This window comes from Geotrypetes seraphini, chromosome 3 (genome assembly GCF_902459505.1).
Source record: "Geotrypetes seraphini chromosome 3, aGeoSer1.1, whole genome shotgun sequence".
NCBI lineage: Eukaryota > Metazoa > Chordata > Amphibia > Gymnophiona > Dermophiidae > Geotrypetes > Geotrypetes seraphini.
The window spans coordinates 160796851-160823729 of record NC_047086.1 but is presented as its reverse complement, the minus strand read 5'-3'; the positions used below and the strand labels follow the sequence as shown (position 1 = coordinate 160823729).

The 26879-nt window shown below is 41.6% G+C and overlaps 1 protein-coding gene across 3 annotated transcripts in view; it reads left to right on the top strand.

The window, feature by feature from the left end:
* HIVEP2 (HIVEP zinc finger 2) overlaps positions 1–26879 on the top strand; it is a 428321-nt gene that overhangs the window by 389832 nt on the left and 11610 nt on the right. The gene's annotated exons all lie outside the window — the stretch shown is intronic.

Sequence of the window (26879 nt, the reverse complement as noted above, 5' to 3'; positions counted from 1 at the left end):
GATTCCAAGGATAATTCTTTTTAAAAGCAAGTACCCAATGCGGTCCACTTGTCACCCACCATAGTCTACCTCAGGGGTATAAATTATAAACAATAATCAAATATTAAAGTAATCGTACAAATAATATGAAATATTTAAAAATAGCACACAAAATGTGCAGTATCCAGGCAAAATGTCACATGAGTCAGATTTGCATATAATAGAGGTGACAGGCATGCAAATCTGTCTCGTGCATATTCATTACACATCAAATACAAGGAAGCTATTAATTGCTGTAAATTCAAATCTTAACATATTTATTTACCTTACCTATTTGTACACTCTAAGGAGCTCATAAGTTTCTATGGTTCTTTGTGTGTCTTAAGTGTTTTGATAATAAGCCTCTAAGCTTCAATAAATACTCATAAACATGTCAAGCCACATGCACAATCACAGGAGCCCCTCCCTTCCCCCCATAACTTAAAAAACGTTGTGAATGTCCATTGTGAAGACCATCATCATTCGCCTGTTAAAACACCAACGGTATCCAAAGGCATTTATCAAAGTTCATTCATCCAATGTTCAAGCAAAATTTCATTTTGAATATATCAAATCCATAAAGACTGTTTTAAGGATCATCAACACTCAAGCCCAACACAGGATTGCGTTTCGCTGTATAGCGTCTTCAGGAGCTATGACTAGTAAGGGCTCCCATTCCTTCTAAAACATCCATAAATATAAGACAATCACTTTAAATGTCTAAATAACAAGATTCTACTACTTATTATCATATTCCATATATCACACCTATAATTATTAGCTAAAGCAACAGCCAGGATGAGACATCCAGATTGGGGACTTCATTCAAGCTTACACTGTGATGAAGAGCCAGCTTTCAACTTCCTGCTTCCCTTTTAACCATTTTTATATCCAAACCCTCACCTGATACACATTATAACAAATTCCATTCCACTTCCTTATTAAGTTCAATAATACCCCATGAATAAATCAATTTCTGCTCTTATCAATACCTCAGACACATTCTCACCCCTATACAACTACACCCTAATTAAAACCACAAACTTTAAATCTTCCACTTAATGATTATTTTGAATCTAATGAGATACCAGCGGCAGGTCAGTTTTTCCCAATCGTAAATTACTCAAGTGTTGTGCAATCCGGTGTTTAATTTTTCTTTTGCTTTGTTCAATTTACCATCTTCCGCATTGACATACTAGTCCATGTACTACCTGACTTGTATCACATGGCATGGAGAACAGCCAGTGAGAGCTTCTTGAGAAAAAATAAAGAAAAGGCTTGGAAGTGCCAAGAGGTCCTTTATAAGACTTTGACAGCAAATCACTAGGGAACGAGATGAATTTTCCTGGTTTTAATTGACCAATCCCAAATGTGACGCTGCCATTGTCATACTGAGACAAACTGAAAGTCCATCAATCCACTATCCTGTTTCTATCATAAAGCAGATGTGAAGTCTTTTTTATTTTTTTTGTTTAACAAGATTTCCAGAAGGATTTTTAGGGCTGGTAGACACCTCCCAACACCCCCCTCAATACCTTTAGGAGATGGCCAGCAAGAGGGATGTCTACTCCCTCCTGCTGGCAGGCCCGCCTCTTCCAAAATGGTGGGCCTTCCTCTTCCTGGTACATTCTGGGATGCACTGGGAGGGGTCTGAGGCCCCTCCCTTAGCAGGAGCCTTAGGCACCTGGGCCAACCGGAGTTTTAGGCCTTTCCGCGATCAGTTGATGGGAAGGGATCAGGCACAATTCTCTGTGATATGGGCACTGGTTAGAGAATCGGGCCGGTTAGGCAGGGCTGGGCATCTGTCTCTTAGGGCAGACACAATTCTGTATTTTTATTTAAAAATTTATACTGCCTATATTCTAAGCGGTTTCCATAAAATAAACATACATAAATTACAAGGACACCGGTGTGCAATTCTCAGCCGCTTTTTAGGTGGCTGCAGAAACAGGTGTCCTATACAGAATTTTCCCCAAAGTTTTTTTTTTTTTTTAAATCAGCAACTCAGTTTTGGCATATTTAGAACTTTGCTTTAAATCCACGTAATATTATAGAAATGACTTGATTCTTTTTTTTCATCCAAAACTTCTCAGGTCAGCACAGCTACTGTGCTTGGACATCAAAGGACTCTATTTATCGGTCTTGTTAAGGCAATTTCTGGGATGGAGCTAATTTGGTGTTATTATGGCAAAGGTCATGAAGACATATGAATTGAGACTTTTCGGTTTCTTTCTTAATTAATTTTGGAACCTTTTTATAATTGTACTTTGATGTTGAAAGTGCAGAGTATATGTTGTGTAGATCAGTGCTATACTTAACCTAATTTTGACCTTATTCACAGTAGAAGTTTAGCGCCATGCTATAAAACAAACTCCTGCTATAATTTACTTGCTTGGATTTAGCTCACAGCTTTCTCAGGTACACTAGGTATTTCCCTGTCCCTGGAGACAATGGAGGCTTAAGTAATTTGCCCAAGATCACAAGGAGCAGCAGCAGAAATTGAAATTCCCTGGTTGTCAGCCTGATGGCTGTAACTGCTAGTCAACATCTCTGCTCCATGCATTTTGAATTGCACTTTTTAGACATAATGTGAAAAATGTGCAAGGGCGTGAAGACTTTTACAAGGCTCAGTAAGTTAATTCTGAGCTGCAGACTTTGTTGTCTGCATTGGCATTGCAGCCACACGCAGACTGCTGCCAGGGGCTTCTTTACATTTCCTGTATTGCATGAAGTAAGCTCTAATCGAAGTAATGCTCTTAGAGATGCTACAGGAAGATGTCGCTTGTGGCAAGGCAGTACAGAGGCAAGCAATAGCCGGAGGGAAATGTGCTTTCTAAGCCCTTGTAGGGAGCTCACTCCAAGTTCATCAATAATGTAAGAATCCATAGGCTGCCATCTTGCACATCTGCATTAATTATGGAGAAATGCTAACAAAGATTCGGGTAAATGTATCAGCTGTGGAAAAACACCTCCCTGTTGCTGCTGAGAAGCCAGGCATACTAATGTTGAATAAAATTAGGCTTTTACGAAAATAAATTTTTACTAAACATTGAAATGGCACTTTTTATTTAAAGCTGTGCTAAACATTTAGGAAATGGTGTGGTGGCCATGTAAGTCCACTCTTCAAGGTAATATGTAGAAATAAAGCAAAAATATAAGGAAAGGAAAATCAATGGTAACCCCTTCTTCCTCAGATTAGAATTTGACAGCTAATTATAAAGTACATTAAGTTAGTCCAATAAAAAAGGTATTATTTCTTTACCTTTATATTTTTATTTCTACATATTACATTTAGGAAGAAAGTCACCAAGCTGTGTAAGGGCAATAACCCATGTTATTTGCCTCTTATTGGGGGTCTTTTAATAAGGCGCGCTAGCCGATTTAGCACGTGCTAAATGCTAACATGCCCATTATAGTCTATGACAAAAAAGGAACAATGCACAATAATTTTTAACACCTTTTGAACCCGAATGGTTCTCAGAATCCACGAGTGGATAGGAAAAAGCTTAGCGTGGGGAAACAAACCCCTAAAGCATTTTTCACGGAATCTATCATTGCACCACCGATTTTGGTAGACAGGTGAATAAAAATATTTCTAAAAACCGGTGTGATATTATAATATGTCCATATAGTGAATAAATATCCAATGCATAAAAAGCTTCAAAAATGGTGAACTTAATTAGACTTAACTTAAATGTCCATACAGCGATGATCCGGCAAGGTTCTGACGCGTTTCACCGAGAATAGGCTTAGTAGGCTTCTTCAGAGAACCCGCAGCGCTGTGTGTAAGATTCAGTTGTAAATCCTTCCTTCATAGTTTTTCATCAGTCTGTCATCATAAATCCTAAAGGTTCACTTCAAGCGTCTTCAGCCGATCGAGCCCGCCACTTCTCCGACTTTTCTTCGCGTGGAACGATCCGCTGGCGCGATACGGAGGGTTTATAGTCTATGGACACATTAGCATTTAGCGTGCCATATGAACATAAGATTTGCCACTGCTGGGTCAGACCATGTGGTCCATCATGCCCAGCAGTCCACTCACGCGGCGGCCCTTAGGTCAAAGACCAGTGCCCTATTTGAGTCTAGCCTTACCTGCGTATATTCTGTTCCAGCAGGAACTTATCCAACCTTTTCTTGAATCTCTGAAGGGTGTTTTCCCCTATAACAGCCTCTGGAAGAGTGTTCCTTAGTAAAAGAGGGGGATTGTGACTTAAAGGGCACTAATGCAGGGTGTTTTGCTGCATTAAGGTAATTCACTATGAGTTACTTAGTAATGAGATGCAAAGAAGCATCTAATTACCATATAAATACTATAGGATGGTTTGCGATATATAGAGTGTACACTGCAAGCCTTGGTATAGCCTATAAAATAAAAGCTGTTTTTGTTGTTTTTTTTATACTGCCAGGAACGATCAGGCTTCAGAACCATGACCAGATGCTTGATGCTCCCAGACTGCAGTTTAAAGGGCCATTCGAAACTGACAGTTTTCTTTTTTTTTTTTTTTTAAGTTCAATAATTTTTATTAAGTATTTTAAAGGATACAAGAATCATTTAAAGTACATAGAAACAAAATAAAGCTTTCTGTATATAAAATATATAAATCTATGTTTAACTGTATAGGAGCAAAGGCTCCAGTTATTAAAAATGTATGTAAGGGATATATAAGATAAAGATGAGAGAGAGCAGTAAAGAAAAAGGAAAGAAGAATGAAAGAGAGAAGAGAGGAGAAGAAAAGGATAACAGGAGTGTCTAAGAAGATGAGCGTACATAGGAGTCTAAGAATGACCATGGAGATTTGTTGTATTTCAAGTTCATGCAGGTTCGGAATGTAACTCTCTTCTCATATGCATAGGATTCAAATCTATGATACATACTCAGAGAGTTCCACCAAAAGGTATAATCTAATAGCGAGGGTGATTTCCAATTTTTTAGAATGTGCATGAGAGCAGTCACCAACATGGTATCAATGAGTTTAGGTGGACAATTTGATTGTGTGAAACATGGGTGTTGAGAGCGAAGGATTACAATGTCTATAGAGATTTCTTCTGAGCAGTTAGTAATAGATTGTATGGTGTTCCAGACATAGGTCCAAAAAGAGCGGACTAGAGTACAATGAAATAACATATGATCAAGAGTTCCTTCCTCTTTCAAGCAGTTCCAGCAAACAGAGTCAGTTAGCTTTCCACATGCGAAGTGGGGTCCATATTGCCTGCCACATAAGAAAGTACATTGATTGTGATACTCTAGAAGATAAAAGCGGGCGATTTGTCGATGACCAGAAAAGCTCCCAATCAATGTCAGAAAGCGGAGTGGTAAGTATAGCGTCCCAGTGCTTCATAGAGTGAGGTGAAAAAGTGAAGGAGTGATCTCTTAAAATATTGTAGAAGGATGATATCGCCTTGCCTTTTAATAGAGACAGAGAAGACCAGTTGTAAATAGTATTTTTGGAAGTCATATAGTCAAATCGTATATGCAAAGAAGGCAACACTCCAGTGAGAGAACGCCATTGTGAATAAGTAGAAGGAGGCAGCGAGTATGTAGAGCACAGTATATCGAATGGAACTAACGAGTTGAGGGTAGACAATTGATGGACAAACCATATGCCTGCCCGCTGCCACCTTTTCCATGATAGAGATTTGTCGTGATTTTGAATTTTGGGATTGTTCCAAAGGGACATGAGTGGACTAACATTAACTGAGATTTCAGTCAATGTATCTATAAGATAAAGAGCATGCTGCGTTGCACCCAATAAAGAGTATCTCTTTAAGTGCCTTGGTATTGACACCGTTAGTAAGCATGAGATGTGTAAAGGCGTACATAAAAAACATTCCATTTCAAACCAGGCAGGAAGATCTTGAGTGGGAAGATTTTGAGTGGAGGAGTTAGTGAGCCAGTAAGCTCCATATTTGGCTAATGAAGCAATATAATAGTGATAGAAATCAGGAAAGTTGAGACCACCGTTGATCTTAGAGGCTTTCAGTTTGGCGAGAGCAATTCGAGGTTTTTTCTTGTTCCAAATGAATTCAGATATTTTCATATTTAGCCAATTAAATAATGATTTCCGGCATAACAGAGGGAGCATAGAAAGGATATAATTAATTTGAGGGGCCAGAGTCATTTTGATGGATGCAATTCTACCCCTCCAGGATAAAAAGAGTGGAGTCCATCGAGATGTAGTGTTTAGAACTAGATTTTTGACTTTAGATATATTCAGATCTTGAGCATGAACCGAATCTTTATGTATTAAAATCCCCAAGTATTTCACAGCTTCATGTGACCATGAGAAAGGAAAATGAGCCAAATCTGATGGAAGTATATTATCATTTAGAGGGAAGATCTCTGATTTCTCCCAATTAACAGAGTATCCGGAAAGGAGGGAGTATTGAGTGATAATGTGAATAAGATTGGGAAGGGAGAGTAAAGGGTCTCTCAGAAAAAGTAAAACATCATCAGCATAAGCTGCTAATTTGAAATCTCGATCAGAGGAGGGAATACCTTTAATTGAGGGACTTTGTCGTATAGCTGAAAGGAGTGGCTCTAACACTAGATTAAATAGTAATGGTGAGAGAGGACAGCCTTGTCGAGTACCTCTATGGAGGGGAAATTTATTGGATAAAGAATTGTTAATCCTAATACGAGCTGTGGGTTGATGATATAGCGTTTTTATCCAGTTTGTAAAAAATGGGCCAAAATTATACCACTTCAGGACATGGAAAAGGAAAGGCCACTCCACTCGGTCAAAGGCTTTTTCAGCATCAATAGCTAGGCCTATTACAGGGTCTGACATTGTTTTAGCATGAGCGTTAATATAGTGAAATAGGCGCAGGTTGTCTCCTATATATCTTTGTTTAATGAACCCTGTTTGATCTTTATGTATAAGCAATGGGATTATTTTGGTAAGTCTTAATGCAAGTAATTTTGCCATTATCTTGTAGTCTAAATTGAGGAGAGAGATGGGGCGAAAGTTTTTAACTAAAGTGTCATCTCTGTCAGGTTTAGGGATTACTACAATGGTGGCCTCGGTGAAATTGAATTGCTTGTCCGGAGTGGAGTGGAGGAAGTCATAATATTTAAGGAGATGAGGAGCTAGTAGGGTGCGAAATTGCTTAAAGAATTCGTTCGTGAAGCCGTCTGGGCCAGGGGCTTTCCCAGCAGGTAAGGAAGATATGGCAGTTTCAATTTCTAATATAGTTATTGGAGAATCAAGTTCCAATTTAACAGATTCTGGAATGGTCGGATGAGTTAAGGAGGTAAGAAATGAGTCTATATCTGCTTCAGGAGTGGTAGATTCGGATTGGTATAAAGAAGTATAGAATTTTTCAAATTGAGAGGAAATTAGAGATCTGGTTTTGACTAATTGACCTGATGAATTTTGAATAGCCGTTATATGTAGTCTTTTAGATTTATTTTTAAGGTATCTGGCCAAAGGACGACCCATTATATTATCTCCCATGTAATGTCCAGAGTTAGAGATAAAAATATCACGCCTAGCTATATATGAAACTAAAGTATTATATTCATATTTAAGATTTTGAATACGTTGGAAAGTATTTGGGTCATGTATGTGATTAGACATATGTTGTAATTCTAAGGTTTTGATGGAGTTTTCTAAATCTTTTTCCTTTCTCATGGACTGTTTCTTTTTCCAAGAGGCAATTTTAATCAATTCACCTCTAAGGGTTACTTTATATGCTTCCCAGACAATGGAAGGACAAATTTCAGGATCTTTAGAATTATTTTCAAAAAACTCCGCAGTGAAAGAATTGATTATTTCAATAATTTCCTCGTCTAGCAGTAAGGCGTTGTTTAGCCGCCATGAGGGGGATTCCTTATGTGGGGCTGAGATGGATATATATAAAGAGATGGCAGCATGATCAGTGAGAGAGATTGGATGTATAATGGTATTGGTGAGATCTTGAATAAGAGAAGGGGATAAGAGAAAATAATCGATTCTCGAGTATGTATTATGTGGAGGTGAAAAATGTGTGTATTCTCTACCTTTCGGGTAAAGCAAGCGCCAAGGATCCACAAGAGAAAAGGCATCCTTTAAAGCATGAAGAGCTGTGAAAGACTTGGATTTGGAGGGTTTACAAGAAGAAGATCTGTCAATATATAGATCTTGAATTTGATTAAAGTCCCCTCCCAATATCAGAGAACAAGTATCAAATTCAACTATCGCCAGCTGAAGCTCTTTGAAAAAGTTTGGGTGGTCTTTGACCGGGCCGTATATATTAAGAAAAATAAAATTAGTTGAGTGTATCGCAGCATGTACTAGACACCATCTTCCTTCAGTGTCTATTTTAAAATTGTGAATAACGGGAAATAGTTTATCATTGAAAAATATTGACACACCATTTTTCTTTTGATGAGTTGCAGGGGAATATAAGTGAGTTGAAAATCCCTTTAGTTGAAATTTCGAGGCAGCAGCGGGTAGGAGGTGGGTTTCCTGCAAATAAATTATATCAGGATGTTTATTGGATACATAATTAGCTATCTTTTTCCTTTTAATGGGATGGTTAAGACCATTCACATTAAAGGAAAAAACATGTAAATTAGCCATAATATATGATATATATTGTTGAATCATAGATTATATCTCCTCTGTCCAGAAAAATAATTGATATAATTGTAAGCTCGGGCAGACACTCCTGTCTAAGAAGAAGAGAGATAAAAAAAAGTGTGAAAGTAAAAGAAAAGAAATCAGCATAGTATATGGTCAGAAAAAGAATGGACCACACTATTCTACATATTTTAAAACATTTTAAATGTGATCCTGTGACCACGGAATAATAACACATATGGAACAACTAATAAATTCCACACCTATTCAATAATAGAAAATTTGAGATTAGTGTGCTTGATTTAGCAGAATATATGACATAGTATATACAATTCATTATGAATTATAAGAAGATGAATAGACAAAATAGACAGTGAATTTGGAGCTATCCAAGCAGGATGTCATATCTCTATATTGATCAATCTAAGGTAGGTTTAAAAGATGCAAAAATAAGAGGAGTTAGACCGTTGGATCCATCGCCAGGGCGCCGCCAGCTACTGTCACAGGTATAGAATCTATAAATTGTTGAGCAGTTATTGTGTCTGTGAAGGTGTGTGATTTCCCATCATGCCAAATGCGTAAGGATGCAGGATATATAAGTGCAAATCGCACTCCTCGATGATGAAGTATGGAGCATAGTGGTGTCATCGCCTTACGAAGGGAGGATACATGTAAAGAGTAGTCATTGAATAGTAGCAATTTTTGTCCTTTATATTCAAGCCGGCCAGATTTCCGAAAAGCTTGCATGATAAGCTCCTTTTCTTTCCAGTTGATGTATCTAGCAATCGTTGTTCGCGGGTGGTTGTTATCACTTGTACGTTGGCCCAAACGGTGTGCCCGTTCGCATAAAAAACCAGACGTTGGGGTCACCAGGCCAAGTTGCTTTGGTAGCCAAACTTGGAAGAAGTGATAGAGGTCTTGGTCTGCTTGGAGCTCAGGTAGCCCCACTACTCGTATATTATTACGACGCTGACGGTTCTCCTGAGCATCTAAACGTTCTGTCAGTGCTGTCACCTGGGTCTGTAAACTAATCACACTCTCCCGTTCATGTAGTACTGCGTCCTCATTTTCAGATATCCTCTGTTCTACTGCTGTAATACGGCCAGCCTGTGTTTCAAAGCGGTCATTAATGCAGTCAACTGCTGATTGTAATTTATGAAGTTTATCTTCCAAGGATTTAGTGACCATTTTTGAAATTTCCTGTGCCCATTCACTCCAGTGTATTGAGGTTGGAGTGGGAATTGGTGACGCCGCCATTTTGAGCATGGAGTAGTCAATTTTGTGTTTCGGCGTTTTCGACGATTTTACTGGCATGACGGATTGTTGCGCACTAAAAGAGGGCTCACTTACCAACAAGCGTCGACAGGGACCCCAGTTGTGGCGATCTGATTTGTTTTGTTTATTAGGCAGACGAGTTCAATAACTCCGAGATATTCGGTTTCAGATACAAATTAAAGTTCTTTGCATCAAGTTCTCTCCGATTGTATAAAAATATAAGATATAATAGCACGGTTTAATTTAAAACTAGGTGCAGGTGTAAGGAGCCGTTACACCATATGTGTAATCACCGCGGCAATCAGGCCACGCCCCATTTTTTTTTTTTTTCTTCCCTTCCCTTTCCTTCTTTCTTCCCTTTCTTCTTCCCCCTCGACGACCAGCAGTGGGCTGAGAGAAGAAAAAAAAAAAAAAAAAAAAGTAGCACTCGAATGAGCTGAGGAGAGCAAGGTTCCTAAATGAGCAGTGCAGGATAAATCTCTCTTGCTTGAGGGGTGGAGGAAGGAGGGACTGTGTCGAAAGTGGCTGTTGGGGGCGGGGCAAACCGCTGATCTCGGGCTCCTCCGGTGCAGTGAAGGGGGATGCCTCGATCTTCCTTCCCCTTCACTGTGCTGGATTCCAAGGATGGATCTTGAATTCAGAGCCCTTAAAAGGGCTGCAAAGGCAGACTTGTGCTGAAAGTGGCTGTTGGGGGCGGGGCAAACCGCCGATCTCGGGCTCCTCCGGTGCAGTGAAGGGGGATGCCTCGATCTTCCTTCCCCTTCACTGTGCTGGATTCCAAGGATGGATCTTGAATTCAGAGCCCTTAAAAGGGCTGCAAAGGCAGACTTGTGCTGAAGGTGGCTCGAAAACTGACAGTTTTCTAACCCTCCCTCCCTAATCATTACCCAGCCTCCCGATCCAAAGTCCCTGCCCTCCCACCCCCTAATCGACTCCTGAGTCTCTGATTCAAAGACTCCCCACCCTCATTCTCGGAGGACTCCTGAGTCTCTGATCCAAAGACAAAAACAGTGAAAGATGTGTATCAACAAGAAAATTAAGTACCACCACAAGTTGATACTACAAGATTCAAGCCTAAATGGAGGAAAAGATCTCAGAATCACCCTTTGGGGATCGTATAAAGTTCACCCCAAAAGTAGTATGTTGATAAATATCAATCATCGATCAAAAAACCTCCATCCTTTCCTACAAAATATTCTTTAGTGTATTTAATTTATTATTTTATTTTCTTAAATTCATACTATTTAATAGCTGAATGAATATAGTGACTCAAGTGCTAAATGCAGTAAGGTTTCGACGGATCCCATTTCGCCCTAGTAACTGGGCTTTATTAAGAAACGAGTGCACGTCTTTGGTTAATCTATTTAGAATTCAAAACCTTACTGCATTTAGCACTTTAACTGATCTCAGCACAGATACGGAGGGTTTATTGACTTCCTTTCTGTTCCAATAATCAATTTGTGCAGTGGAACACTTTGATCTACCTTCAATATCAGATAAATGTTCGTTTTTATGCACTTTATGATCGAACATAGGGAGATTGCTGAGCAGTTTAGCCTGTATTTTTGTTGGCTTGAGTCACTATATTCATTCAGCTATTAAATAGTATGAATTTAAGAAAAGAATTTAAGAAAATAAAATAATAAATACACTAAAGAATATTTTGTAGGAAAGGATGGAGGTTTTTTGATCGATGATTGATATTTATCACCATACTACTTTTGGGGTGAACTTTATATGATTCCCAAAGGGTGATTCTGAGATCTTTTCCTCCATGTAGGCTTGAATCTTGTAGTATCAACTTGTGGTGGTCTCTGATCCAAAGATCCCACCTCATTCTCGGAGGTTACTAGCATGTACCTGGTGGTCCCATGGGTCTCTGGGCAGGAGTCTGATCATGGGATCAGGAGTAAATTTTGGATTAGGGAAGGGGGGTCAGATGATGATAGAGGAGGTGGGGACTTTGGATTAGGGGGTTGACAGCAAATGGCCCTTTAAGCCACACCCTGAGTGCAGTAGGTCATGGATTTAAGGCCAGATGTTCTTGGACTATTAGATTTTGAGACCTCTAGAGGCAGAAAAGGTAAGCTGTATGTAATATGTAAATCACTTTGATTGCACCACAGAAAGGCGGTATATCAAGAATCTAATAGGCATAATAAACAAATAAAAACATAGCATTGTTTGTGAAGTGGCTCACAGGAGTCAGCAAGCTGTGGTACTGAGATTTTGCAGGTTGGTGACGCCCATGGTAATTCAAGGTGTGGTAAAAGCTCTTTTTTACTGCACCTTGATAACATTGCCTGTTTGTTGGTTCCAGGGATTGATTTCATGATTTTATAATGAAATTGGCAAAAAAAATTAGCATTTTTCACAAGACCAAAGATATATCTAATATAATAAAACCCTAAGCCGCGCATGCGCACTCTTACCTGCGTGCTCCCATTTTCCGTATGCTGTAGGTCCCCGCAGGTAGGAGTGCGCATGCGTGGCTTAGGGTTTTGTCAGCTTCAGGCGGCGCGGAGGCCATCAGCCATGGCGGCTCTTGGCGGCGGAAGGCAGATGCGAGGTAAGGGGTGCTGCTGGACAGGGGAAGAGACCAGGGAGGAGAAAAAGGAAGGGAGGCCTACTGCTGGACGGGGAGCAGGAAAGAGGTGCTGATGGATAGGGGAAGAGACCAGGGGGGGGCGGGGGGAGAAAAAGGAAGGGAGGCCTACTGCTGGACAGGGGGACAGAAAAGAGGTGCTACTGGACAGGGGGGAGATTAAAAAAAGGGAGAATTGCTGCTGCTGAATAAGGGGAGCAGTGAAGGTGTGGTGGTGGACACAGGGAAGGTAAAAGGAAGGGAGAATGGGTGGACAGCCGAGGAAAAAGAAAGACAGAAAGAAAGACAGAAATACAGAAAGCGGCTAAGGAGAGAGAGAGAAAGAAAGACAGACAGACAGACACACACACATATATTCTAGCACCCGTTAATGTAACGAGCTATAAGACTAGTATATATATCTCTGTATATAAAACCCTAAGCGCGCATGCGCTGTTGAAACTGCGTGATTCCTGGTGCCGTGAGGTGTGCTTCTGTGGCAGTCCTCACGGCGCCTGCGCTAGCTTGAGGCACGTGTGCCAGCAACTCCTCCCTCCTGCTGCCGCTCCTCTTTAAAGCGGCCTGCTGAGGTTCACCAGCCGCTGTAGCGAACCTTGCAGGCCGCTCTCCACCTTCCCGACGGCGAGCAGTACCGGGGCAGGATGCTGGGCCTGCTGCACGACGATCTGGGCCGAGAGGACCAGCTCCAGTTGGAGGCATGGAGGGAAAGTAAGAATGGGAGGGGGTGGAAACGGAAGGGGGCCATGAAGTAGGCAGGCATTGCTCAACAGGGGACCAGGGGGAGAGGGAAAGGGGGCTGCTTTGGGGGGAAGGGGGCCACGAAGCACGCAGGCATGGTAGAACAAGGGAGAGGGAAAGGGGGCTGCTTTGGGGGGGTGCTGGGGGCAGACAGCAATCATCGGGGGGAATAGAAGGAGGCCATGGAGTACGCAGGCATGGCACAACAAGGGGAGAGGGAAAGGGGGCTGCTGGCGGAGGGCTGTTCTGGGGGGCACAAAACAATCATGGTTTGCTCTGGGAAGGGGAGGGGACACAGAAGGGGGCCACAGAGATACAGGCAGGCAGGGCGCAACAGAGAAATACAGACAGAACGAATGACAGACAGACAGCGTCCAAGAAGAGAGAGACAAAGAAAAAACCCCAGATAGACAGACATCTCTAGCACCCGTTAATGTAACGGGCTTAAAGACTAGTATATATATATATATATATATATATATATATATATATAATAATAATAAACTTAATTCTTATATGCCGCCCTGCCATAAGTTCTGAGTGATTTACATAAAAAGAACACTGAACATTCAGTGATACATACAGACAATTGTGACTCAGCATTGATCAGACAATTTCTTTACCCCAACAATAATATTTTTCTCCAATTTGATAGGATTGAAAATAACAACAAAACCAAAACAAATGACATTCTGCCTTCAGAATTCTGTTCTGCTGATGAGGCTTCTGGTTCATCAGACAGAAAGGAGATGTGCTGGAGGGTGCTTCTGGGAGGTTTAATGATAAGAAAGTGTGTCCCATGGCATGGAGAACAGCCCGTGAGAGCTTCTTGAGAAAAAATAAAGAAAAGGCTTGGAAGTACCAAGAGGTCCTTGATAAGACTTTGACAGCAAATCACTAGGGAACAAGATGAATTTTCCTGGTTTTAATTGACCAATCCCAAATATGAAGTTGCCTTTTATAAGAAAATATGCATTGTCATACTGAGACAAACTGAAGGTCACTATCCTGTTTCTATCATAAAGCAGATGTGAAGCCTTTTTTATATATTTTTTTGTTTAACAAGATTTCCTGAAGGATTTTTAGGGCTGATAGAGTCTTCTTTGGAAGCAACAATAAATTATAATTGAAGGTTATTTTCTGTGAAATCTGAGGGTCTGTCTGGGTACTGTGCTTCTAGCAGTTCCCAGGCTCCCTGCTGAGGTCAGGTAGAGAGTTGCTGCAAAACTGGTCTTTCATTTATGATCTGGCAGCAGAGCCACAACATTGCCAAGGGAGAAACTGAGCTTACTGGCAAGTGCCAGCCCTTGAAAGAGAAAAAACATTTGTGTGGTTTTCCCATACTCTCATTGTCTATACCACATGTGTCAAACACAAGGTCTACAGGCCGAATCTGGCCCACCTGGCCATTTTATGTGGCTCGCAGTAACTCTGCGCCTAACACTACCACCTCCCCGCCGCTGAAATTAAAAATCTTCAGACAGCTGACATGAAGTCAGCCTCCCGCCGTCGTTCTGTCCCTGAAGTTTTCTTTCTTGAGCATTTTGCCTGCGCAGGAAGAGGAAGTGCTGCAGAAAGAACACTTCAGGGCAGGCCGACAGCAGAAGTCTGGCTTTGCATTGGCTGCCCAAAGATTTAAAATTTCAGTGGAAGGTAGGTGGGGGAGTTGGGAACTGGAGACAGGTCTTAACTTAGGATCCAGCTGAGAGAGGAGGATTGGGGTTAGGAATGTGGGAAGGACATGCTGCATGAGATGCAGGGGGAAGGGGGTTGAGAAAGCAAAAAGGACAGATGCTGCGCAGGCTGGGAAGGGGGTTGGGAAGGACAGAGGCTGCACAGGTTGGGGGTTAGGAAGGGAGGCCGGTTTTTAGCGTATGAGCCCCAGGGGATTTAAGTCCAAACAATTGCTTGGGATGGGATAGGAGACAAATAGTTAATAAGCACACAATCCCTCACCCGTCAAAAAATCTTGTTTTATCAAAATTGAAAAGTGTTACGAGACATGCAAAAATTGTTCTTAAGTTTTAGTGTGTTCATAGGTGCTTCAACAGGGCGCCATACAGCGATACAATGTCGTTAATACTGTATAACTTCTTAATCACAGCATATTATCTTGAACGCTAAGAGAGGCATAATCGAAAGAAACATCTAAGCCCGTTTTGGGCCTAAGTTGCTAGTCGCCCAAAGTCGGCAGTATCTAAAGTCCATTCTTGAAAAATACGTCATCTAATTGTATGTCCAGCTGTTTGATTGCCCAGACCGCTAAGTCGTCTATCTTTATACCCCATTCTCATTCAAAAATTTATCCAAGTCAAAAACGCCTAGAAAAGGACCTTTTGGACGTGGGAAGGGCCAGCAAAGTAATGGACTGGACACCTAGACATGGCAACAAAGTAGTGGGGCACTGCTGCGAACTTCACAAAAGGATGCCACATAAACATTTCACCATAACTCCCTTATAGGTCATGGTGAGCCCCCCAAAACCTACTAGACCCACCTGTCTACCACCCCAATAATCCTCATGGCTGCAGGTAGCACCAATATCGCAGTACAGGGGGGGGGGGTTTGGGGATGCATGTGTTCCACCATAAATGCAGTGGTTAGAGTGGCTTATGGACCTGGGTCCTCCTCTCTATGGTTCACTAGCCCACCTCCAACACTACTTAAGCCACCTCTGTGCAGCTTTACTAGGCTTTGCTATGCCAGGTGCTGATGTTCTGGAGGCAGGTATGTACGTTTTTATTCTGATTTTTATGATGTTGTAGCGGGGGTCCGTGATCACTGGGACAGTGTGTGGGGGTCTGTACTTTGTGTTTGCAGTGCTTATTTGCAAACACAAAGTACCTTTTTGGCACTTAGACCTGGTTTTACATGGCCTAAGTTACAACGTACAAGTTCCGTCCAGGCAGCCTTGGTTAAACTTTTGGTTATACTTGCAATACGACTTAAGTTTAGGTCAGCCTTCAAGTCCCACCTAAATCCCACCCTCACCACTCCTCCTAAAACGACCCTTTTAGCTCTGGTCGTACAGCAGCACTGAAAAGGCCTAAGTCGTTTTTAGATATGTCTAAAACCCGGTTTGATTATCAGTACTTGGACAACTTGTCTTACTGATCGTCCAAGTGCCGATTTAGGCTGGTTTTTAGACATATTTCCGTTTCAATTATGAGCCCCCAAGGCTTCTATTGCACAATGAATTGTCCATATATATCTTCTAAAGAACAAAGATGGAGCACTTCTGAACTGATATATCTCAGCCGTTAGGAGGCGGGGCTTGGGCAGAGCATTCCACTGCCTATGCCTAAAATGACTATTTGAATAAAGTTGAGATTAAATATGGTAACATCCATGAGGTGAAAATAACCACGGGAATCGCTGGAATGGTGTCTCAGGGTGAGGAAGGATCTATACTTCTTCTAAGACTAAGTATCTTAATAAAATAATTTGGCCATGACAGCCTGTGTTTTAGATTTCAGCCCCTTATGTGATTGAGTTTCACATCCCTGGTCTATACTGAGAAGGGTAAGAATTAGGAGGTCTTTTCAGTTTAGCCGTGGGATTGCAAATAGTGAAACTTTTCAGTTTAGCCATGGGATTACCTATAGCGAAAACTTTATTGGCCTTTATTTTTAGCAGCTTTATAGAAAATAACAGGAGGAAATGCCTTGTAGAATAATGAAGGAAAATGAGTGGTGAAAGACAGCACAGTTCACATTACGTGGATTAAAAAATGAGTGCATTGCGTCCCTTAATATCTTGTCCAAGTGGTAGAGTTTGGGTCTGCCATGACAGAGGCCTGGGTTCAATTCCTAACCACACCTCAGTTGAGTGGAGCAGCCTAATGGTTGGTGCAGTGGACTGAGGTCCTGGGGAACTGAGTTCAATCCCCACTCTAGCTCCTTGTGACCTTAGGCAAGTCACCTAATCCTCCATTGTCCCAGGTACAGAAACTTAGATTTTGAGCCCATTAGGTACAGAGAAATTACCTGCTTATAATGTGTACACAGTACTGCAGATGTCTAGTAGTGCTATAGAAATTATTAATAGTTGTAGACAGGGCTGGATTTAAATTTAGGTACCCTTAGACAATGAGGGGAGGGGAGGCTTCCCATTCCCCCCTATCCACCTGAGCTCCATTTGTCTTCCAGAGCGGTGGTGGCAGTAATGGCCTTGCAGCAGCAAGTTGGGAGAGAAAATTCAGCATGAGGCCTCAAGGCTCTGAAGCATCCAACTCCCTTCCTGTTACCATGGAAACCCATAGAAGGGGCTGGGTAATATCAGGTCTGAATTTTCTCTTGATTCTGTTATTGTAGGGTTAACGCCGATGCTATTGCCACTCTGAAAAATAAATGGTGGGTCCAGATGGAGGTTTAATGGCAACACTAATGCTCTGGTGCCTACCAAAATTTGGTCCTGGAGGCAGTTGCATCTTCTATTGCACAGCTTCCCAAACTGTGGGTCACAGCCCTAAACAGGGTCCTGAAAGCCATGCTGGAGTTGTGACCTGGACAAGTGCTCCATAAGACATCGTTGTCTTGCATCACCTGGGCGTCACATGCTTTTCCAGCCACTTGAATTGGGGTCATGGCCACAGAAAGATTGATGAGCACTGCTGTATTACCTCAGGGGAAAACTGGATGAAAACTGATATACTGACCAACTCAGCAGGAGAGTGTGGCGTAGTGGTTAGAGCTGTTATCGAACAATGAGCAGACCCTGTTCCTTGTGACCCTGGGCAAGTCACTTAATCCTCCATTACCCCAGGTGCATTAGATAGATGTGAGCCTACCAGAATAGACAAGGAAAATGCTTGAAGTATGTAAACTCCTGTGAGTGTGGTTGTAAAACTACAAAAAGGCAGTATACAAGTCCCAATCCTTTTCCCTTTACCCCTTTTGCTAAATCAAGCTTCAGATCAGGCTGAAGCCTATGACAGCATATTTTATTGTATCTCCAGTATTTTAGATTACTGCAATGCATTGTATGCTAGTTTACTGGAAAACGTGGCAAAATCGATAGGTTATTTACCTGTAGCATTGTTTCTCATGGATAGCAGGATACATGTCCTTATACCTGGGTGATGTCTTTCAATAGAGGCCATAGGAGAAAAGCCTCTTCAGCTTGGTAAAGCTTCTAGGATTTTAAAAGAGGAACCACTATGTATGTGCGTGACTTCCCAAAGGATCTTTTCAAGCATAAAACAGCCAAGAATGTCTATTCTATACTTAGATGATTTAGTTTTCTGACGTCAAGCATGATCACAATTCTTGCTACTGAGATTTCCCTAACCACAGGCTGCTGGGAGGCCTTAGACAGGTCTGACCAAACTGTGAGCTTTTATGACCAAAGTAGTGTTCCAATAAAAATGAAATAAAGGAAGACCATATACCAAAGCTTAGAAATAATACAATTTCATTTTAATGTAAATCACATATACATTACTCAATAACCCATATTAAAAAGTAAAAATCCATAATAAATCCGAACACAGCCATTTTTCAGCTTACACAATTAGAATTATGCAACTGCAGGATAGACTGGTCAGGTGTTTATGCAGAAAAGAATATGCATATACAGCACAGAGAGTGGATCTGCAAATGTTTCTCTCCTGCACCACGTGTGTGTGTGTGTGTGTGTATGTGTGTGTGTGAATATATACATACAAACCTTGGATAGCAAGTAATGTGGTTTATGAGTGTTTTGCAAGACAAGCAAAACATTTTCTTAAATTTTAACTCACTAAATGAGCGTTGTTTTTCAGTATGAGCACATATACGTGCATCACGTCAAATACGCACAATATATGTGCGTCGCATCACTGATCGCAGCTGAATGTAATACATGCACAACATGTTCAAGAGGGCACAACATACGCACATCTCACGCTGAGCACGGCTGAATGTAATAAAAGCATCACATCCAATTCATCCGCAGTGTAGTAACTGTTCAAAATGAGATTTTGAAATTCAAGTATGTACAGTACTGTAATTTCTATTAAAGTTTTTGGAATGTGGAACGAATCGTCCGAGTTTCCATTATTGCCTATGCGGAAATTTGCTTTGATATACGAGTGCTTTGGATTACAAGCATGCTTCTGGAAAGAATTATGTTCACAAACCAAGGTACCACTGTGTGTATATATATATATATATATATGTATATGTATATATATATAAAATAAATCTTTAAGAATATATACTTTTGGCTGTTCAAGAGAGCTACAATTCTCAAAATTCATTTTAAAATACACTAGAACAGTGGTTCCCAAACCTGGTCTTGGAGGCACCCAAGCCAGCCAGGTTATCAGGATATTCATAATGAATAGTCATGAGAAATATGTGCATGCAGCGGAGGCAGTGCTAGAAAATCTCTCTTACAAATATTAACTGATACATCTTGAAAACCTAACTGGCTGGGGTGCCTGCAGGACCAGATTTGGGAAACACTGCATTAGAAAGACACCATTTTTTTAAAAGTAGGAGTTGAGACTTTTTTTGCTTTTGTGACGAAGATATTTTGCCTCACCTCCAACCAGACAGAGGAAATATGCCAGAACTAGTATATCTACTTCAGGAAAGCATACTCCAGGCAATATTCATCCAGTGGCAATGAAATATTTTTATAAACACCAACTGCCATAGACTGAATTAGGCCTGGGAATTCAGTGCCAGGAGCTATGTACAGACACAGGCATTATGCTTGGGTGCTGTCAATTTTCCAGGTCCCAATGTTATAGCTAGTCCTAATAGAGAAGCAAGCAGGTTCCTGGAATAGCCTAGTGGGCAATGTAGTAAATTATAGAGATGGGGATTCAGGCCCTTATCCCACTATAACTATTACACGTCAATGTTCTCCCTAGCGGGTTTTAGCCAAGCGCTCCACCCGGCTAATTTAGGTGAGCGCCGGGCTGTCAAAATTTTTTAAAGCCCTGGAGCGCATGGGTTAAATTCGCTGCAGGCTAAGGCGGGAGATAGGACAGCGAGTTGAATTAAGGGAGGGAGGGAAGCAAGCTTATGTGCGTGGTGAGTTGTGCCTAAGGAGGGATCAGGAGGAGGCGGAGGAGGCTGGTAGGACGATTGGTTTTCAGTTTGCCTCTGAAAGAGGGGAGGTTAGCGTCTGCAAGCTTGGCCCGTCTTAGCGCTCGTTGTGCTGCGGTGCAGGGAGGGTGGTGAGTCCCTTGGCCAGCCAGCATGGGGCTGTGGAAGAAAAATAAGAGCCCCCCGGTCTTCAGCCACGAGTTCGTGATTCAAAATCATGCTGATAAGGTGTCGTGCTTGGCCATGGTCATCCTGCTGGGACTCATGATCAAGGTATTGGGAAGCCGTTACCTGTGTGGCCTGTCTGCGCCTGTCAGCCTGTGCAACTTCTGTAACGAAAACCCCTGTCCTCCCTGCCTTGTCCCAGCGTGCCTAGCAGCAAACCACTTGTAGGGCTTACCAAGTTTCTAAAGCCTTATCCCATTAAACTGAGGTTAATGGTTTTACTTGCTTTGGGCCTTCCTCGCTGCTGGGTCCTGGCTTCGCGGAAACAGAAAGTAGGCAGGACCCGGCAACAAGGAAGGCCCGAAGCAAGTAAAAGCAGCAAGTTGTAAGCTTCCCTCCGTCGCTGACCTATGAAAGATAGGTCAGAGATGGAGGGAAGCTTACAACTTGCTTAGCGACTCTACAGACGGGTGTGTGAGCTGGGAGGGATGGAAAGAGAAATGCTGCTTCTGCACCGAATGGGGGAGGGGGAAGATAAATGTTCTGCTGCTGCACCCATTTTTAGGGGGGGAGGGGGAAGGAAGAGAAATGTTGCTGCTGCTGCACCCAAATTTTGGGGGGAGGGGGAAGGGAAAAGCTGGTGCACCCAATTGGGGGGGAGAGAAAAGCTGCTGCTGCACCAAATGGGGGAGGGGGAAGACCAGGGAAGGGAGAGGAGAGGCAAGAGATGCCAAGACCATGGGAGGGAGGGAAAGGAAAGGAGCTACCAGACCATGGAGGGGGGAGATATGTCAGCGCATATAGGGTGAGGGGGAGGAGGGAGATGCCAGGGCATGGGAGGAGAGAAGGGAAGGAGATAGAGATGCCAGACCATGGGGTGGAGTGGGAAGGAAGGAAGGAAGGAAAGAAGAGAGAGATGCCAGAGCATAGGGGAGCGGGTGAAGCTGAAATGAATCATGTACAAAGGAGAGAAAGGGCAAAGGATATACAGTTTATTGAAGGGACATAGAAAGAGGGAAGATGCCTATGGAACAGAGAGAGGGCGAACACTGGATGGAAAGGGCAGAGAGGGTGGTCAGTGGGCAGAGAGGGTGAATGGAAGGGGTAGAGAGAGAGGGCAGAGACTGGGTGGAAGGGGCAAAGAGAGGACAGATGTTGCATGGAAGGGAACAAGGCCAAACACTGAATAGAAAGAAGAGAGCGAAGAGAAAATGATTAAAGCAGAAATGACAAAAGGTAGAAAAAAATTGTTTTGTTTTACGTAGAATCAAGTAGTATTGTAACTGTATTGATTAAAGTTCATAAATAGGAAATGGAAATAAGGCAGTTTTTTTGGGACTAAACCCCTTTCCTCATGTCAGGACAGGATACCATAACAGCAGGGGTGCCCAAATAATCGATCGCTATCGATCAGTAGATCGCAAAGGCAATGTGAGTCAATCACGTTGCCTTTCCATTCTTTTTTTTCCTGCCTCCCCGAGCCAGGCCAGGCGCGTATAAACGCTGGACTCACAAGACTTCTCCTCCAACATCAATTCTGACGTTGGAGAGGAAGTTCTGGGCCAGCCAATCGCTGCCTGGCTGGCCTGAAACTTCCTCTCCGACGTTAGAATTGACGTCAGAGGTGAAGTCTTGTGAGTCCGGTGCTTGTATGTGCCTGGCCTGGCTTGGGGAACCAGAAGGGAGAAATCGGCGTGGTGGCTTAGGAGGTAGGGAAAGAATCGGGGAAGTGGAGAAATCGGTGTGATGGCTTGGGGGGCAGGGGGAGAGAGAAAGAAAAACAGGCAGGGGGAGAGAGAGAGAGAAAGAAAGGCAGAAATAAAGAGGGGGCAAGGAGAGAGAGAAAGACAGGCAGGCAGGGGGGAGAGAGAAAGAGAGACAGACAGAAAAGGGGGAGGGGCAGAAAGAAAAAATATTGGATTTACAGTCAGAAGAAGGCAGTGCAACCAGAGACTCATGAAATCACCAGACAAAAAGATAGGAAAAATGATTTTATTTTCAATTTAGTGATCAAAATGTGTCCGTTTTGAGAATTTATATCTGCTGTCTATATTTTGCACTATGGCCCCTTTTTACTAAACCACAATTGCGGTTTTTAGCGCAGGGAGCCTATGAGCAGCGCAGGGCATTCAGCGCATCTCCCTGCACTAAAAACCACTATTGCGGTTTAGTAAAAAGGGAAGGGGTATATTTGTCTATTTTTGTATAGTTGTTCCTGAGGTGACATTTCATCTGCCTTGACCTCTTTGAAAACCCGCAGAATATAAATGATAATTAACAACAATTTTCTCAGCATACAGTGTGCTTTGTATTTTTTTTTAATTTTATTGTTGGTAGATCATTTTGACTTGGTCATTTTAAAAGTAGCTCGCAAGGATCCAAGATGGCCACGGTGCAGACGCTCTGAGAGAGACGCTTCTGACCGCTCCAATCTCTTTTTTCTTTTTAATTATTACTTACTTAAAATGCTGAAGAGAAGGGGAAGGAGCGCAGCTAGCGTCTCGCGGCACCCAAGGACACCTCCTTCGGCCGAAGTGATGAGATTTTGCGGTGGCTGGAGGATGCAGTCCCTTCGATGTCGGGAGTGAGCCCGTTAAGAGCACCGGAAGAGGGCGAGACCGGGGCAGGCTCTCCAGGGCTGGAAACCACTCTAAGCCCCGACTTGAGAGCTCCACCTCCGTGTCCCAGGTCAGCCAGTTCTCCAGGGGTGGAGGAAACCCCGGAGATGGGGGAAGTACTTTCTCGAGAGGCAGCAGAGTCATCACAGGAGACTGAAGAAGCAGTACTCTCTGTTCAGAGAGTAACTGCAGAAGAAACCAGGGAAGAACAAGCTACCGGAGGTGAAAGATTCCAGCCAGTACCTATCCAGGGAAACTTTTCTTCTTTTGACGGTGAGCATTTCTATACTCAGCAAAGTTTTCCAATTTTTGAAAAACCAGCACAAGTGACTTTAGATTCATTATGGGACTTGATTACAAATTTTACTAAGACTATTAGTCCCAATTTCCAATATATAGAGGGGAAATTGATTCAACACTCTAGAGAGCTGAAAGATCTATCAACGGATATGACTGTTTCAAAAATTATGATTCAAAAACTTGATCAAGAAATATCAATGACTAAACAAGTACAGGAATCCTTAATTAAAGACAATATTAATTTAAGAAGAAAATTAGAGATACTTGAAAATAACTCCCGGAATAATAATTTGATATTGATTAATTTTCCTAGATTGACTTTGATTACCCCTAGGGAAATGCTTAAGAGATATTTGATAGAAATATTAGAAGTGCCAGAAGAAACCTTACCACCGTTTGCTCAAGTATACTATTTGCCAAATAAAGAAGGGGCCCCAATGCAAGTTAAAGCATCAAATCAAGTATTACTGAATGTTTCTGAATTGTTAGAAACTTCAGATAGAGAAACAGCTGTACCTTCCACTTTGATTTTGACTGTAGCTCTCGCTATTGATAAAACATGGTTATTAAGACTTTTCTTTAAAAATAGACATAAAGAGTTCCTTGGTTGTAAAATACAAATGTTTCCTGACCTTTCCAGAGAAACTCAAAAGCGACGTAGAGAATTTTTGTTGTTGAAACCTGGAGTCACATCACTGGAAGCAACTTTTTACTTGAGACATCCTTGCAAATGTATTATTTACTACCGTTCATTTAAATGACAACAATTAACAGCTTTTCTGGCTACGTCTAGACTGGATAAAGAGAAAACAACAGCTCCATAATTTTATATCTGCCTATCTCTCAGTTTTGTCTGCATTCTATTCTTCTTTTAATAATATTTCTTTGTTCACTCTAATGAAATCTTGGATCTACATTTCAGGACTTGAGTTGAGTTGGTTAGAAGATTTTCTTGTACTTAGTTTCTTTATTGGACTGTATATGATTTATATTGTATATAGTTCTCACTTTACTAACTTACTTTCTGTACAAGTGAATAATTGCCGTCATTTGAAAAATTAATAAAAAGAATTAAATAATAAAAGTAGCTCACAAGCCCAAAAAGTATGGGCACCCCTGCTGTAGAGCCATTTCTTGTATGACTGGATGAGCTATATTTATCTTTTTTTTCTTAGTTTAAATTCATGCAGAAATAAATGGCTAGATTGAATCTAATGACTTCATTAATGTCTTTCCCTTTTTTAAACCTCTATACCATTTGAAAGAGGGCAAATATCTAATTATTCCCTTCTAGAATTGGATACTTCTTAAATTTAGTAAAAATATTCTTGCACAAGTGTCAAACCTTAAAAAAGGAAGTCATGTTGAGCATTGGAAAATAATAATAATTAACTAATAAAAATAGTACACATTTAGGGCTCCTTTTACTAAGTTGCGATAGTGGTTTTAGCGTGCGCTTAGCGCGCGCAGAATTGCCACACGCGCTAGACGCTAACGCCAGCTTTGTGCTGGCGTTAGTTTTCCTGCGAGCGCGGGGGTTTGTGCGCGCTAAAAATGCTAGCGCACCTTAGTAAAAGAGAGGGTTAATTTTCCCCACCACCAATTTCCACATCCCACCCCACCCGGCTGGAAAATATTTCTGGGGAGAACAGTGCACTTATGGTGGAATATGTGAAGCTTCCAAAACTCACCTAAAACCTACTGTACCATCGTATACGAGGTATATTGTAGGTGCCACCTGCAGGCATGAGGGCTACTGTTGTGGTGTACATTTGGGTCCAGTGGGTTTTGAGGGTTCACCATACATTGTAGAGGGGTTATGGTGAGATGTGTACCTTGGCCTTTTTATGTGAAATTCATTACAGTGCCCCACTGCTCTGCTGGGATGTCTTTGTGGCCAATCTACTAAAAATGCTGGCCTTCTCCTACATTACAATGACTTGTTTTGTGCATTTTTCTTTTGGACGTGGGTTGTTTTTTGTTTGTTTGTTTTTTCAAAAAGATACACACACTGAGGACAAGCACATCTGAGAAATGACCATTTTTGAAACAAAAAGATAGATGTTTTTCTGTTTCAAAAATGGCCATGTTTGCTAATGGATTTTTGAGCATGTTCTGCAAAACATCCAAACTCGGATATGGATGTCATATCAAAAATGCCCCTCCATATCTCTCAATTGGAACACCATATTAGATTCAAAATTTGGCTAGGTATGTTCTATTGGTTTCACAAAAAAAAAAAAAAAGGGGTGATGATTGATTTTGGGAGAGATCATGAGATGGATGGTCTGGAGTTATAGACCATATTCCTATCTCTCCTCTGATGGTGCTGTTAAACAAGGAGCCCTTTAATAAAAGCCCCCTTTATGAAGTCACATTAGGCTTTTTTATCGCCCGCTGTGGCCGTATTAGCTCTGACTCTCATTGGAATTCTATGAGCGTCGGAGCTAATACCACCGCGGCCAGCCATAAAAAAAGCCTAATGCAGCTTTGTAAAAGGGGGCCAAAGTGCGGTAAAATTTGGGCTTAACGTAATTTAACATGGGTTTAGCGCAACACATTTGGTGTTTTTTAAAAAAAGTTTTATTGCAGGTGATGCGCTAATGACGCAGAGTTAAGTTTTTGCAGGTACCTGCAGGTAATGTTCGGTACCTGCAAAATCTTAACTCTGCGTCATCCAGTTAGCATGCGCTATTCCTAATATGCTAGCTGGATACCACAGGAATATCCACTCTCCACTCATGACCCCCTCCCCCCCCGAAAAATATTTTTTTTAATCAGTAACAAATGTGTTAGTGTGTGCAAAGAAGCAAAACACAACAAAATGCTTTCATGCTTTTCTGCGGTAGCCTGTTGACATGAACTAACCATGCCTTAAGGGCTTAACCCCCTTTAGTAAAAGTGCCCATTTTAAATGTATTTCTGTGATATGTGATGAGAGATTTTATTTTCTCACGATTTGTTGAAGTGATTACCTTTATAAAACAGGCCTAACATATGCCTATGTGACTTTTTTGTCAAGATGCCCACTTATAAAACTACCCTCGACTTGTGTACAGTAATAATAATACTGTAACATTAATAATACATTGCAATCTTGCAATCAAATTCCTTAAGGCCAAGTAGCATATTTAAAAAATCAAATGGGAGACTCTTTGGTACCAAGGACTGAGATGTACTGTAGTGTTTAGTGAAGAGCTGTTTTGTCTCTCATTTACATAAATAGATGACAACTTTCACTACTAATTATCAATAATGATGGGGAACTCATTTACCTATTTATCTCTTAGCGTATCCGTTCACCCTTCTCTCTCCTGCAGAAGCACATTTTTTTTGTTCTCTCTTTCTTCATCATTAGCAAGCTTACAGTATGAAAATGCATTTATTAAGACAGATAACTCACTTTCATGACACATAGAGTCACCCATGTTACCTCATTGATGTTATAAAACCTCAGTCTCATTAAATTATTCTTGCTGTGAGCGGAGACAGAGTTGAATGAGTCAGTTTATCTCCTTTTGAAGTTTTGAAAAAAAAATGGCTTTACAAAAAAAAAAACACA